The sequence below is a fragment of the Pelodiscus sinensis genome, chromosome 1 (genome assembly GCF_049634645.1).
Source record: "Pelodiscus sinensis isolate JC-2024 chromosome 1, ASM4963464v1, whole genome shotgun sequence".
NCBI classification, from domain to species: domain Eukaryota; kingdom Metazoa; phylum Chordata; order Testudines; family Trionychidae; genus Pelodiscus; species Pelodiscus sinensis.
Window position 1 is genome coordinate 169933396 of NC_134711.1, and position 16973 is coordinate 169950368.

The 16973-nt window shown below is 38.3% G+C and overlaps 1 long non-coding RNA gene across 1 annotated transcript; it reads right to left on the reverse strand.

The window, feature by feature from the left end:
* Positions 1-10237: 10237 nt before the first annotated feature.
* On the reverse strand, positions 10238-16745 carry LOC142820546 (uncharacterized). The gene is made up of 2 exons (XR_012897770.1): positions 16399-16745; positions 10238-15635 (listed from the first exon to the last, which is right to left on the reverse strand). It is a non-coding gene; the product is annotated as an uncharacterized LOC142820546 (long non-coding RNA).
* Positions 16746-16973: the final 228 nt, after the last annotated feature.

Below are 16973 nucleotides of genomic sequence, written 5' to 3' on the forward strand. Positions count from 1 at the left end.
GTTATGCAGTCATATGCATAAAGCTGCAGAAGTTAAAATTTGTACAGCACAAATATATAAGTGTGTTTATACAGGGACATTTTCCCTCTGGTGACAGTTCAGCAATATACTCCTGTTAAGATAGAGCTTAAGAATTTTGCTTAATTTGAACTGCATGTTTAAATTCTGTAGATGTGATCAAGACCTAGGCTTGTGACTAATAATAAATATATGATAAGCATGTATTTAAGTGCTTTGCTGCAACTTGGTCCTTAATCAGTATCCTCAATTCTACACTAGGGGATAAGTTCTAATTAAGAAACTTTAGCTACATTAATTGCATAGCTTAAGTATATTAACTTGAATTTTAGCACTGTCCACACTGCTTGAAGTCAAAGGGAGCACACTCTCCCTTCAACTTCCCTTGCTCCTTGTTGAAGCAGGACTACCAGCATCAACAGGAGTGCCCTTTCAGTTTTAATGATCATATCTTCACTAGACCTTCTAATCAGAACTCCAGAAGAGCAACTGCGGCTGCTTTGATCTTTTCTGTAGTGTAGACATGAGCTATGTATTCACACACTGAACTGAATACCATTATAGGCATTCTCTACACAGGCTTCTGATCCTTGTAAATTTTGGACTGAAACCATGTGCCAAATTCAGACAATATTTCGGGGTTTCACAAATCTTGTCATATAATAAACACACAAGGTGTGAAATACAATGTACAATTGGCCCAATTAACTACTGGTATAAGGACATCAGAAAAGTTGTACTTAGTTACACCAGTAGTGAATTTGGTCAAATGGTTGGCTCAATATTATCTATATAGACTAAAAATAGAAGCATTTATATGAAACTTTCCTGATTTACCCCTTAACTGCATTATGACTACTCAAATAAATGAGTCTGAGATCTTAGACAGCTCTGGGGTTTGTTTTACAAAACCAACATTTTCATACTTTGGAAAGCCAAAGTTACCATCCACACAACACATTTCCAAAATGTCTTTATGTGTTATTCATATGCAGACTTAGTTCTATATTCATCATTGTCCATATTTTGGTAGAATTAGGCATGCTTGGAGATTGTTGCACTCGGTTGAACAACAGAAACCAATTAGTTCATCAGGGCAACTACAGAATAAAAATGATAAATTATTCTTCACTTAAGAAAGCTGTCTTCTTCCAAGCAGTTTTGGAGACTAGTTCAGAAAACATATCTCCCCCCCCCCCCCCCCGCCGAAAGCTTTTGATAATATGTTTATCTCTTCTCATAGGGTTTGAATACACCTTGAGAAGGACAGTTTCAGCTAAGCAATGGAGAAAATCAAAATCCACTATGCAGGAATTTTTGTTGCTTCCTCAATTTTAAAACTGCACACCCACAAAGAATCTTTTAAAAATGAAAGAAATGGAACATTTTACTTCCAATGCAGAGAACCAGTGTCCACAAATCACACATCTTTGTCTCATTCCATAGTGCAATAAATATTTTGGATAGGCAGTTATCATGGGTATTTTGCAGTTATCATGGGTATGTTTATCTGACACATTTTTCTCCCATCACTAATGCTACAATTTCTGAACTAAAGTAAAACCATCTTTCTAAATGGAATATTAATTTTAGTTAAGCTGCTTTTGAAGACCATGCTCTTTTAAAAACCAAAGCTCCATACAAAGGGTAAGGGGAAGAAGAGGGAGGCTGTAGTTGATGAAATGCAAATGAGGCTTTGCTCAGACAGCTGGCTGCTTCGGGATGACATGTGTGATGAATGGCCCTTAAAACATGAGCAGGCATCAGGCTCCAATTCAGTGTCAGACTGGCAAAAACAGCAGCCTTACTGGATGCTTCCTTTAATTAATGCACCACTTCTGCATTAGTCCAGACATTGCCGATAAATGGGAGAGAACTGATATCAGTGGTAATATCAGAAGTCTTTCAACCTTGAAGCTGGGATGTGCTAGCCAAAAGCTGCAGTATCGTAAAAGGTTTAATTGTATTTGTAATGTACCAGTGCACCATGACAAAAATGGGAGATAGTGTATGTAGGACTGGGTAAGCCAGTGATAAATGAGTGTGGGTGAGTGATTACAAAGCAAGGAGGAGTGTGAAAACAGACAATAGACTAGCAAAGGGAAGGGGGGTTATGATAGCAACAGCCCCTCTAATGTGAAAAGTAGGTGCAGAGAGAAACCTGGTTATAGTTTTGTATGGGAGTACAAGCACAAAGCAGCTTTACATAAATCTTTCCTCCTAAACATATTTCATTGACAAAAGTGAGATTTACCACTGCATCACCTCACTGGTGGACCTCTTACGGAAAGCATTTCCCAGTCAGTCATCAGCTAGAAAAGTGTTACAACTTACTAAATCAAAACCACAGCTCAAGGTTTTCTACTAATTACAGATGTAAACAATAGGTTCTCCAAATACACATATTATTCATCTATGCTATGGTTTAAAAAATAAAGTTGCATGATCACAATGAAACTTTTGCATAATTTTGCACATCTATTTTAAAAAATGCTCCAGAAGACATTCTGTATCATTGTGCTACTAGCCTAGTTGAGGTTACTATTTCTTAAAATATCATTCAAATAATGAAAACATATTCATATTTTTATTTTTATAGATTACCTACTACTTTGGTTTCCTGTCTATCTATAAGTATTTCTATTTCTTAAGTATCTACCACCTTACTCTCTAGGCTGAGACTCATAATTAACAGCAAGTCCTGTTCAGAGTTCTTGATTATGGCTGATACTTAACACTTCTGAGAAAGGTGAAAAATTCCCGTAATGTTCTTAAAGAGATTTGCAATTATTTGATAATACCTTCATTCATGTGGTGACCTTCTGAATCTATTCAAATTATTCTCTCCCCTCTCTGACACACACACAATATATAACTGCATTTTAAACGATTCTTCTCTTTCATTAAGAATTGTTTATAAATCTTGAAAGAATCAGCTACATTTTAAGATTAATGTCACACATAAATACCCATCCATGTTAATGCCCTTTCTTATTCTTGGATCACTTTGATAGATGGAGAGATCACACACTCATGATAGTGCAGGAACAAGGGGGAAAGGGAAGAGGTGAGGTAAGAAAGAAAACATTCTTACTCAGGATGGCACTTAAATGCTCAAGAGTTTTCCTAAATGGGACCTAGAGTGGCAAACCATTTTTTATTTTCTAAACAAGGAAAATCTTTCTTAAAACACAACCATACAACATACTGGAGACATAGAAGACTTGCTTAATAAGAATATGTATCTGAGCCTTTTATATACTACATCTCTATATATTTTCCTGCCACGTATTTATATATTTTCACATTATATGCAAAAAAAATCCCACATACTATACTAAGCAATATAGTTTATCTGTTGCATTGCATAAGAAGTTGGAGGGAGTAATGAAAGGGGAGGGAGATTACTAATGAGATATTTCTTCCTGTTTCATACACTGTTTTATTGTTAAACTGTGTCCATCTTGTCCTAATGTTTCTACCTTTTCTTCTGCTTGTATAAAAACCATAAGTTTCACTGTTGCAAAAGCCTACCTATCTGAAAATGGTAAAATTACCAAGCCTCACTTTGATTAGTAGAGCAAATTAGGTTATGTCTGCAAAACATTTTTGCAATAACTAGCGCTATTCTGAAATAACTTAGTCCACATCCACACAGCAGGCAGTTATTTAGAAATAGTTTCAAAATACTGTCAAGCTGGAGGACTTCTTACTCTGTCTTCTGAAACCCTCATTGTATGAAGAATAAGGGAAGTTGGAGGCAGAGTGCTCTATTTCGAAAACAGTGCTGTGTAGACGTTCCCTATTTCGAAATAAGCTATGCAATTGACATAGCTCAATTAGCATAGCTTATTTCAAGTTAAGCCCTTCTGTGTAGATGCACTCTTAGAGAGCTTCCATCAAAGCAGCTGGGATCGTGACCATTTATTACCAATGTAACAAAACTCAGACATGAACAAGTCTAACATAGCAGATGGATATTACTAGCCAGGTTCTTAGGCAAAGCCAGCTTGCATGACGAATGTGAGATGGTGATGAAGGTTACTTAGGCTTGGTTTACCTATAGGCCCCAGGAGTTGTTCCAGTAGTCAAGGACAGTCAGAGCACACACATCTTAGGGTAAAATCCCTAATGCATCAGAGTGGAGCTAGCTGCCAGTCTTAATTCAAACAGTTCCCTTATGAAAATAAAATCCCCAGGGAAGCAGGCAAGCTGGCATTGCAGCTGCTAGAAGAGGGGTATATTGGGGAAGTAAGGAAATCCATTAAATATAGAATGTCTTTTCAGACTGTAAACAATGAAAAGCAAGTGTGAAATAATTTGTATACACCTTGGTCACAATTTTTCATCCAAAGTTTCTAAACATTCTGAAATATCTGTGTGTGTACATGTACTTTAAGAACAGTCCAAAATATTTACAACAGAAGACTGAAAATATAGAATCTCATGATTTTAAGGATTGTGGACCAGAACACAGCTGGAGTAAACACAGCTTCTGCTGAAATCAGTGCAACTAAGTTTACACAAGCTGAAGATCTGCTCCCATAAATTTTATATGACTCTCAGGTTTATAGAGCTAAGACACATGGAAGATTTTCATTCACAATGAAATTCATGAAGTTTATTTATTTAAGATTGCAAGGTTCAGACTACTGGAATTTAAGATTAATTCAAATGAAGTCTGCATTCACGTTTGAGTTGATACTTTAAGCTAGCCAAGTTTTGCTTGGTTTGAAGATTTATCATGAAAGTTTTCCCACAGAATGAGGAATATAGCAGAAGCTTTTTCAGAGGGCAGATGGGGTAAATCTGAATACCTTAAAAAAGCTCTAAACTTTAATCCAGTTATTGGTAGATCTTTTTTGGCAGGGGTTCTATCAGAATTCAGAGGCATGGCTCCTCTGGGAACAATTACTTCAGGATTTCAACCACTAATTCACACTTGTTATATACTCTAAATTTAACACTTTTTGGAATGCCAATACTGTAATTGTTTTTCTCTGGCTCAGTTCTGAAAAGTAACTTATGTGTAACTGTATTTAGTTTCAAAACTTGGTCTAAAAAGCATTGTACCAATCAACAGCTTCATTCTCCATGGTCTATTGCTTACATCAGCTATTTTACATGTTTGGGTAGTAACATTATATTTCCAAGAACAAGAGAAATGTGAAATGGGTCAAACCACTCAGGCAACATATTAATGATTTTCATCACTATCCAGATGAAATCTACCAGTGCAGCTTTCCAGTGAAATGTGAGGGATGTGAGGTTCAGTAGATAGGAAACAAGGCATCAAGTGATCTACTGGGGGACATAGGCAAAGAGGTGGCATGACTTGCCCAATCTTTCCTCCATCTCTATAAACTCTTTTGGGCAGGGGCTGACTTATACTACATATTGTGTAGTGTAACATAATGGGGTCCCAATCTCAGGGATATATTTAAGAGAGAATAGAGAAAAGGTGTGTGTGGAACACATAATAGTGATGGTGTATCTATGAATCACCATCTTTACTATTCATTCATGGCCTGAAAGGTTTAAACATGATAAGAAAACCTCATATGTTCATAGGGAACACCATCTACCAAAAACCCCAAAACCAAACCAAAACCAACAAACCCATAAACCCGTGCCTGAGCACAGGTACAAAAGAGAATTTCTAAAAGAATTATGGAAATAGAGCTCCAAATATATGATTTGTACTTACTCCATTATCACTCCTGCACACACACAAAAAAAAAAGTGAACAGGAAATTTAAAGGGGGTAAACTATTTTTTATCCTTTCTGTTTTTCCCTTACTTTCTCTATTCAATTTTAAGAAAGAGGGTCTGATGGGCAGCTCTTACAAAAGAAAATTCAAAATCATCTTTAACATGGTGATTTCACACCTTAGTTGTCATAAAAATACTTTATATTATCATAATATTATACCATAATTTAAAAGATGAATCCATCTGCATTGAACATCACCACATTATATGCATCATTACACTGTAAGAATAAAGAGTAAAATGAAGGCATGATGAGACCTAAATATCTTCATAACAATTTCAAGTTTGTGGACATGTGAGATGCAATAGTCAATTACAGTATATATTCAATTTTTAAAATGATGGACCACTGTGAGGAAGAACAAACTTGATTATGCTTGCTTTCCAATGTTTCTTTTGTGTTTGCCTCCATCTCCGGGTATGAACTTTAATTGGACTTTAAGCAGAGCTATGTGAAAGTCAGCATTTCTATGCAGAAGATTTTCTGTCTGATTTTGGCTCATATGGATTTATACCCTGCAACTGTCACTCAGCATTTCATGTTCAAAAGAATCAAGAAAAATGTGTTTATAGAGAAGATCAATGAATCAATAATCAGTTCCTTTTGTTTGGATTTTTTAAAAATCAGAACCATGAGAACCATCAAGTTTCACATGCTTAATATCTCAAAGCAGTGGTCTCCAACTTTTTTAACCACAAGATCACTTTTTCAATTTAAGTGCAATATAAGATCTACCTCAAACCCAAATTCCCTTGCCCCACTTCCTTCTCACCACTTCTTTGAGGCGCTGCCTCTGGTCCACCTCCAAGGCCTCACCCTTCTCACTCCCTCTCCCTTCCTCCCCCGTCTTCACTCACTTTCACCGGGCTACGGTAGGGGTGCGGGTGAAGGCTCTGGTCTTGAGACAAGGAGATTGGAATGTGGGAAGGGCTCTGGACTTAGCCCAGGGTGGGAGATTGTAGTCCAGGAGGGGTTTCAGGGTGCAAGCTCTGGGAAGGAGTTGGGGTGCAGGAGGAGGTTCAGGACTGAGACAGGGGTTCAGGAAGCAGGCTCTGGCTGGGCACCATTTAATTAAGATGGCTTCTGGGTGGTGGAGCAGTGGGGTTAAGGCAAGTTTCCTCCTGCCCTGCACCACTCCTGAAAACAGCTGACAAGTACAGCAATGCCTCCATGGCACCATGTGCTGCCCCCCATCTACAGGGCACTGAGCCCACAGCTTCTACTGGCCATGGTTCCCCATTATTGATCAATGGGAGCTGCAGGAGTGGTGTCTGCAGGCAAGGACAGCATGTGGAGACCGACCCCCTGCTCTGCCTTTCTCAGGAGCTGCAGGGACATGCCAACCATGTCCAGGAGCAACAATTATCGCAGTGATAATTACTCCAGTCATGACAGGTTGGAGAACTCACTACTCAAATAATTAAATTTAAGCATGAGAGAAATGAAAATTATGAAATGCACAGACCAGTCAAAAACAAAACATAACACACTTTGCAAGCAGTAAAAGAAGTAACAACAAGCCCCTATGTATGTGTTGGATCAGGAGATGAGAGGGCAGGGCAGAATGACAGAGACACACACGGTTTGTGAGAGTGACATAGATTTTCATTGCCAAGCTCCCTCTATCCCCTTCTCTCTGTGTGGAGATAGGGTACAGAAGTGGGGGGAGGAGGGTCACCCTGACATCAGTGCTCCCCCTCTTCTCTCTCCCACATTCTGCACAGTAAGCAGGAGGTTCCCAGGGGGGAGGGCAAGAGCAACATGACAGTGCAGGAAGGGGCAACTGAAGTGCCAGCACTTGATAGCTTCCTGGCCAAACCATTCAGGATCACCTGTCAGAGGCTCCAAAATCTACCGGTAGACCCTGATCTACAGGTTGGTGACCATTTCCTCAAAGCATAAGTCAGTCCAGAATCTGTTGATATGAGGTCCTAGGTAGCTGAACGATTGCCAAGTTTTTAGCAAATTTGAGCTATATTTTGGGTCGATAATTAAAATGTCAGTGCAAAAGGTTTCTCGCTTATGGAAAATTTTACATTTTAATGCAAAGAGCTTGTATTTTCAATATCGGAATGATACTAGTTTTAGGCTAGCCAATTTGCCCTCTGATTTACTGATGGAAAGATTGAATTCTGAGGCCTTGCTGAAACAGGGACTATCAGGGTAGGAATTAGGGATGTGAAGGACTAGTGGACTAGCTGACTAGCTAATAAGCAAATGCTTATCAGATAGTTGACAGGATAGTCAACTGGTTGCTCTCCCTCCTCTCCCCCCCCTCGCCCCTACATTTGCAGCCTCCATCAGATAGAGGCAGCAAGATGGAGGGAAGAAGAGGGGGTACTTCAAACTGGCAGTGCCACCCTAAGCCTGGGACCAGACCCCTGGCTCCACGCAGCACTGCCACTTTGAAAAGCCATGTGCAGCCCAGGATCACCTGAGGACTTCCCCACTGACCCTGGGCTCTGTGCGGTGCTACCACTTTAAAACACCGCATGGAGCCCAGCATCAGACTCCCCACAGTATTTCAAAGCAGTAGCACCATGTGGAGCATGGTATCAACTAGGGACTTCCCCACTGACCCATGGCTTCGTGCAGCGCTGCCACTTTGAAATACCACCACGACGTTTCAAAGAGGCAGCACCACATGGAGCCCAGGGTCTGTGGTAGAGTCTCCAGATGACCCAGGGTTCCACATGGTGCTTTCACCTTTGAAGTGTAGCAATACCCGTAAGGCTGTTGATACACTTCAAAGGTGGAGGCGTCTATCGACTAATGCAAAATGCATTGACTATTCGATTAGACAACCAGATACTTAACATCCTTAGTAGCAATATAAAATTATACTGTTACTATAGTATTATCTGTATTGTGAATAAGAAGGAAGAACTCTATTAATGGTTTGGCAGAAAACTGCCCTTTGGCTTACTTTCTGTGGACTAGGTTCTGATATAATACCAAGCAAATGTGGTACATAAGCTGCATCAACACAAGAGGAGCACTGAGCAGCACCGTAACTCAAAAACCTATTGTTTTCTCCTTGCTTTATGGGCAGTGTGTCAATTTTTTACTCCCATATATTCTGCCAAGTCCCAAATTGGCTTAGCTCCTCTGAGTGTAATGTGTAGTCAAGACTCAATCCATTCACTGCCTTCTTCACCCACCTATCTCTGGGAGGGAGTAAGCAAATTAATAGTCTACATAGGTGTGTAAAAAGGAGGTCATATTTCTTTTTCGTACTCCTTTGCATGGGTGTTAGTCTGAGTCAGAATCTAACTCTCTGCTTTCTTGGTTAGTGAGTCACCTAAACACAAAAACATAAATTCATGTGAAGTGTTTAGTAAATATCATAAAGGAGTATCACATCTATTCATAGACTTTTTGAAGGACTAGATATCTTTTAATATTATTAGAGACTGGAATCGCTAATATCAATTAATAGCACACACTGACATGAATTACTGTATGCTAAATATCAGTGTTCATGCTGCTAGAACAGATTCCAAACTAATTTTTATTCATGTTTTCAGCAGGACATCTGCAGAAATAATTCTTAGAGGCTACAAAATTGCTATTTAAAGAGTCATAACTAAAAGTAATTAAGTGTTTTGCATACAGCAAAACAGTAATGAAATTATTTTCATAGCATGTTAAAATATATAATTTTGTATCTTTTAAATTCTGAAATATCATGAGATCACTTTCTGCAAGTCATATCCCAGAAACATGCTTAACTGCTTAAGTGTTTTGCAGAAGTGAGGCCTTAATTAGCAATCATGCATTCTCTTTGTCCCTTCCCTATATTTCCTCACCCCTCACTGCAGTCCCAGCCTCCTGATTCTATCACTCCTCCACACTCTAATAGCACCCCCAAAGAGCATTCACTGGTCTCTTTCCTTCCCCAAAAACACATGCTTAAAATATTTCCTTCCAAAATAAAACTGCCGTTTACAATGTACAAACTGTAGTAATCTCTCAGTCCAAACCTTCTTTTGCTCGAGGTGGAATCTTGTGATTAACTTTTTCTTAGATAATTCTTTTTTGCAAATAATAACTTTCTAACCTGTTTTTTTGTATCAAGTATATGCAATGTAAAAATACATGTTTTCTCCAATACTATTCTCATTCCAGGTTCACAAAAGATTCAATTAGTATTGTACTCTACTGTGGGTAAAACTCAACTCCTGGACCATCCTATCAATAATTTGATCTCTAGCACTAAAAAACCCTCTTTCCATAAGCATAATTTTTATATATTTATTTTTTCCAGACTTATACCTCCATAAGGCTGGGTCAAATAACTCCATAGTTGAGTCATTACATTCACTTTCATGATGTATACCAGATCTGAAAGAACTCCAACTAAGTATGCTGATTTTAGAGAATTTTAAAAAATAAGCCTTTAACACGCTATCTCAATGCTACCTTAATTTTAGACCTACTGCGGTGTCATCATCAGAAATATGTTCATTGTTCAATGTACTCAATGTACTATACACAAGCCTATGTATATATTGTTTCCAAAATAAGAAAGAAGTGATTAATTATCAGTATACACACTCAAATTAATACTTAAAATATAAAACACAGAAGCATTTGAAGAAGCTAAATTTGTATAAGGGCCAATGTAACCAGCGTGCTATATGATATACCTATCTGGTTTTGTCAATACAACTAGACTAGGATGAAGTTATTTTATTGTTTTTATTGTTATTTTAAAGAACTAGTTAGTGCCTCTAATAAGTAGCATTATTCCTTCTTTTTTTGGCACCAGCTGCATGGTAGATCTACAAACATCCACTGTATGATCATCATACATCTCTAGTGTTATATAATCTCACTTTCCCAGGTGGTATTAATAATCATTAGTCCATTGTACTGACTAACAAAAGAAAATCCATAAAGGATTAATCACGGGATTTATGTTGGGAGTAGATTTTCTACTAAATTGTGGTCTATAGTGAAAGTCTTTAAGCCAAAGATAATTAATTAGGGGGTTTTTTGTTTGTTTTTTCTTTAAAGCAATTAGGTAAAAAAAACTGAGTGGCCACACACAAGAAAAATATTCTCTTGACTCATCAGATGGTTCCCTAAGGTCTAGGATGAGGGGCAATCTCATAGCTGCTCTCTGAATCCAGTTTACTTATGTTTGAGCAGTATATATAATATATAAAGGACAGAGAAAATTCACCCATATAATTAAAGCTCATTTTAGCTTTACTGTGTGATAGTACTAAATGAACAATGTCTAACTGAATGTATTGCTCTAGACAAAAATATGTCCACGCTTTTTCAAATCTAAGCAATTCATTTCCCAAAAAAATTCAAAAATGGGAATGCTGCTTACTGTTTGTAGAGGCTGCCACTGCAGTCAGAGACTCAGACCCATGTCAAGTAAAAATAATAATGAGATTTTTTCAAAATTATTTTCAATTGGTGAGCAACACAGTCCACCAGTCAGTACAGCATATTAAAAAACCATATTGTTCAGAATTTTGTCATGCCTAAGCATTTTCACTACAGTTCATCAAAAATATTTTTTCGGGGGAATTAATAAAATGAGAAAAACAAAGATATTATGTAACATTTATTGAAACTCTGATTTTTTTTATCAGGTTTTATCAATTTAAAATATAGGTAAACAAAAAGGATACTATAAGGTTTTAAAATATTAAAAAAAACAAATTAGGCTGTAATTCAGGAAAATATTTAAATTAACTGAAGTTAAGGCGCTTTTTAAATTCAGCCCTACTTATTCAAAGTGCATGTAGTACATGGTTAAAAATCAGGATATGCTGAACTCTCATTAAAGTAATAAGGAATGGTGAATATGGATGATCTGCTTAAAATCCTTTGCTGAATCAGGTCTATGTATTTTATTCCGGCAATTTGATCTATGTGGACAGACTTTTTACCCACATGGTGTCTTACAGCAGTGAATGGGGTTCTGCACAGGTACAGGGGTCCACCTGAGTGGATAGCATCACAAGAGCAAGGCACAACTTGCTTAATGGACCATAGAGTGTAATTTCATGCCATCTTAGAGGCCAAAAAAGAGGGAACAATAGCTGAATCAAATAAAACTGTATGCTTTATGCAGTTAAATACTTTAAAAAATTGTAGAATGTAAATGCAGGCAATTTTACATCTGCTGCTAAAATTGTGGCTTTTAAAATGATCCACCAATAGAATTTAAGGAAAGTTAGGTGGTGAATTGCTAGCAGCTGCATCTTTACTGCATAGTCAGGATTTTATAATAAGCCTGTAGGTAATGTATCTCTGCATACTTTTTTTTTCTTTTTTATATGAAGAAAGCCTTTCAGGGAAAACTTCAAAAATATGCACTAACTTCCTTGGATTTTGTTCCCTCCAGTTAAAAAAGGAAGTTAGTAATTAATGTTTTACTTTGTACTCTGAAAAGGCTAATTCCAATTAAATATTTCCAAGAAATCAAAATGCCACAATGTTTTAAAATAATTTAAGGTGTGAAGATCCATATTAATAAAAAAATTAAATTGTCCATGCATGTGCAGAATAATATTTTTTTAAATATCTCAACATCTGATAAAATGCCATGCAAAGAGGAGATAGCTTTTTATCCTATCAGTCATGTTTTTTCACTGAATAATACTAATGGCATTCATTATTCGAGTTGCATTCTTGTCATTTCCTATTGTGCAGTGTGAAAAGAAACATTGAGTACCTAATAGTAATTAAAGTAGAAATTATATGCATACAGGCAGTCCCCGGGTTACGTACAAGATAGGGACTGTAGGTTTGTTCTTAAGTTGAATTTGTATGTAAGTCGGAACTGGTACATATTGTAGGGGAAACTCTAGCCGAACATTTCTCCAGAGCTCAGTTTTATTCTCCCACACCTCACTTCCCTCAGTCCTTTATTCTCAAACTGAGGTGTCTGCTGAGAAAAGCCGCTCCGCGTCTCCCTGGTCTGCTGGGGGGGGGGCGCTAGCTTCGTGTCTCCCTAGTCTGCTGGGGGGAAGCAGCTAGTGTGGGGTTGCCTCACCCCATTTGTAAGTAGGGATCCGATGTAAGTCGGATCCATGTAACCCGGGGACTGCCTGTATTTTACTCTGCCATGAAATGGGAGGATTAGCTATGAAAACAGTTTTCCCTGAGAGAATATTATTACTATGCAAGCAGGATGTAAACTATAGGTGGACAAATCTGTTAAACTTCATGATGCATTCAGGGAATCAGAAAACAAATTAAATCTAGAAAAGATCATCAAGAAAGTGCTGAGGGGGCATTGTACTCTATGACACTTGTATGCTGCTGACATTGATCGCTTATTAATATTGAATACATTTTAAAAAACACACCCACAAAAACTCCAGTCAGCATTTAAGTTACCCTTTGCACAGAGAGGACTACTGAATTTTTAGGTTCGGTGTTGAATTCCTCAGAAGAAGAACTATTTAAAATAAATAATATAGCATAACAAAAAGAATTGCATTGCTGACTAGTAATAGGGACCCAGCATGATCCAAGATCCCATATCTAAGAAGTCCCAAAAGATGACAACAGGAAAGTGGCCCTGAACAGCAGCAATTCCTTAGCATTTTGACAAATAATTGGTAAGGCCAGTGGCAATGTTCCCAGCATCTCAGTTATCATAGAGAATTGACTGGTTTGATTGTGGTCTGTGCAAATCCCTCCAGAATTCTTTGAATCTGGAACTTGTAGTAGGACATTGGAAGCCTATGCCAGACAGATGTGAGTGGAATATAACTTTCACCAGTTTTGTCCCATATGTGGATAGTAGAGGCCTGAGCCTGGTCAGTAAACTCAATATGGCTATGTCTACATTGGCATGATCTTGCGCAAATACTCTTTAACGCAAGAGCTCTTGCGTTAAAGTATTTGCGCAAGAGAGCATCTACACTGGCATGTGTCTTTGTGCAAGAGATGTGCTTTTGTGCAAGAGCATCCATACCAGTGTAGACGCTCTCTTGTGCAAGAAAGCTCCGATGGCTTTCTTGCGCAATAAATTCATGTTGCCTGTCTACACTGGCCTCTTGCGCAAGAACAGTTGCGCAAGAGGGCTTATTCCTGAGCGGGAGCATCATAGTTCTTGCGCAAGAAGCACCGATTTCACACATTAGAACGTCAGTGTTCTTGCGCATGAACTCCCCGCTCAGCATGTTTTTGAGCAAAAGCGGCCACTTTGGCACAAGATTGCACCAATGTAGAGACACAGCCTATAAGTTTAACACACCTCCAGCACCCAAAAGTTTCACTTCTGACTTGAGCCATGGCAACTGCTGATCCTTTTCTTCTGATGGCATGGTGATGAGGGCATGGAGAGAGGGATACATGCCTAGCCCAGAGTGTCTCCTACTATTTTATGAAGCCAACTAAACCTTCCATCTTTTGCAGGGACCTAAAGATGTTCAAAAAGATCTCCTTGACTGCCTGAAAAAGGATCACTACAACCACAGTGAACCGTATTGAACTTGAACAGAGAAGAACCCATTTAGACTATGTTCAGTCAATTTTGTCTGGCTGTATTTCATGACACCACATGACCTTGATTACACAAACATCATTTACCTGATCCCTTCCAGGTAATCTCAACTATTTCATTGTCCTGCACAGTATTTCAATACATTGTAACATTAAAGGCCACTATTACTGGTCTTCATTGGGAATTGAATTTATGACCTCATGCAAAAAGCTAAAGGAGTAAGCAATTAAAGGATTTCTGTAGTGAGCATCTTTGGATCAGCTATTATAAAAGGGACACAATACTCACTAAACAGTTGATTACAGTTGCAGTCTTGATTTACCCAGTACCTACCAATATATATTGTGTCCTTGGAAACACATTGTTTTCTTGCATTCTTCTATAGTTACATTTCCCAAATGGCATGGTCCAGCTGTCATCTAGTCAATGGAAGTTTTACTATTGACTTTAATGAAAGCTGGATCAGATGTCAAATGCTTACAGAGTAAAACAAACACTTTATATTCTACACTATGATTATATTTCAGTCTTTTCATTTCTCACTTCTGTGTCCTTGTCTCTGCAGTCAAATGTGAAAGTGTTTTGTTTACAAAATATTTTCAAAGTCTGTGCCAATAAGCCTGAGCTTGCCTCTCCTCCTTTTCCAGGTGGTTGCTTTGGTCTCATGCAGTGCTATATGCTGTTGCTGTGTTTGTCTAATATGGAAATATCATATTCCTAATGCTTTCAGTATGGTAGTCAATTCCAACATCCCACTCTTTCTTTGTTTTAGAAGAGAAAGACTGCCAGGAAGATGGAAATTTAAATAACTCAGGGAAAATAACAGATGTAGAGGACACAAAAACCACTCGTGAAAGTAAATCATATCTTGGCAACTTAATGTCCTGCAGTAATGAGAAAATTTGAAGTGATGTCTAGTGACAATAGATCATAACTCTACATCCTCACACAGAATACAAGATAAAATGAAAAAAAAAAAACGCAGTGCCTATTAATAGAGGAAACCTCTCAAAAAGCAAATATAGAACATGCCTTGAATACATTGACTGGCCCACCTAAGGAGATAATGTTAGGTCAGATTTGGTCCCCAGCTAAGGTTTCATTTACAACATTTAGGATTACCAGAAATGTTTCCACGAACAAAGAAATGTCAGTATAAACATGGTGACTGTTTTAAAATAAAAGAATCCCAAATATGATTGACATTCTCTTATGCTGTTTGCAGTCCAAATGTTATACGGGAAAACTCCAATAGTCCAGCATCCAATAGTCTGGCACTCCTGATAGTCCGGCATCAAAATGGCAAGAGCCTAGCGAGTGAGCTTCGGCAAAAAATGAGTCACAAGGTAACAGCAGCAGCAGCTGAATTGAGTGAAAAGGATAAAAAAGGGTTAAAAAAACTAAAACATTACAGTATACTATATACAGTATGTACAATAAAAAGGGTTAAGAACACTTTATATACAGTATATACTGTATACAGTATATACATAACCAGCATATAGTACCTCCTGATACTCCATCATATCTGATAATCCAGCACCACCTAGGTCCCATAGGTTCCGGATTATCGGAAGTCTACTGTAGTGATTTGCTAGTATGGGCCATAATGAAAGGGAAATTGAGGAAGCAACAACTAGACAGAAAAGGGAAACTTACTAGCCCATTGTATTTATGTAACCCCCTTTTTCCTCCCCGAGTTACTAGGGAGCAGGTCACACTTACAGGTGTGCCTGGGCACCTGATGTTTTAATCCAAAAGGAGATCCTGAGCACCCCAGTAGTGATGGTGTTTAATTTGGGGGGAAAAAAACCTTTCCATCCCCTTGCTGCAGTCCCTTGCTCATAATGAATGTACAATGGTGGTGCCTCCACCTGGCTGACCTTGTACACACTTACTGGTGTGCCTTGAGAGCCTCCAGGAATATACTTATTCCAACTATAATCTAGATCTAATTCCAGAACAACAAATCATATATGTCTAATAGAATACTTTAAAATAAACAGTCTTTACTTAACTTAAATAAACAGGGATTAACAGATTAGCAATGAATAGCATTAACAAAACACATAACACTAATTGAAGCTTATATAGCTAACATTTGTACTGACAACAGTGATCCTACCCCAGAGTGTGCACACCCCTGGACTCACAGTCCCAGACTCTTGCTTGCGTTGGCGCGCTGATGTTGTAGCTGTAGTGGAGATTCAGTCCAGGTTAGACAGCAGCTCTGTCCCAGAAAGCACTTTCCCAACAAGGCCCAAAAACTTACTGCCTCATGCTGTGCCTATCGGAAGCAGCCTGCTAAATCCCCGTTCCAACAGGCATCTAGTCCCGATCTGCAGCTGCACTGCAACAGCCCCTGGACTGGATCAATCTCCTTGGCAGCAGCCTGACTCCCCCTTTGGTTCCAAACTCCAAGGCAGAGTCCCAGACTGCTAGGCCTCTTTTCTTCAAGCACATAAAGAGAGAATCATCTCCCACACAAGAGTCCTTCCTTCCTGTTTTTCCCATGGGCTCATGGGAATTGTAGTCTGGATTGCAGCACACAGGGGAAAAACAGAGGCCCCTTTAGTAAGAGGACTAAATTTATATTGTCTAACATGATAAAAAAGTGCCAGAAGAAAAGAGGGTGAATTAAAATTTGAATATATTTTTCATTTGAAAACTTTTAAGGCTATGTCTACACTGCAGGCTTCT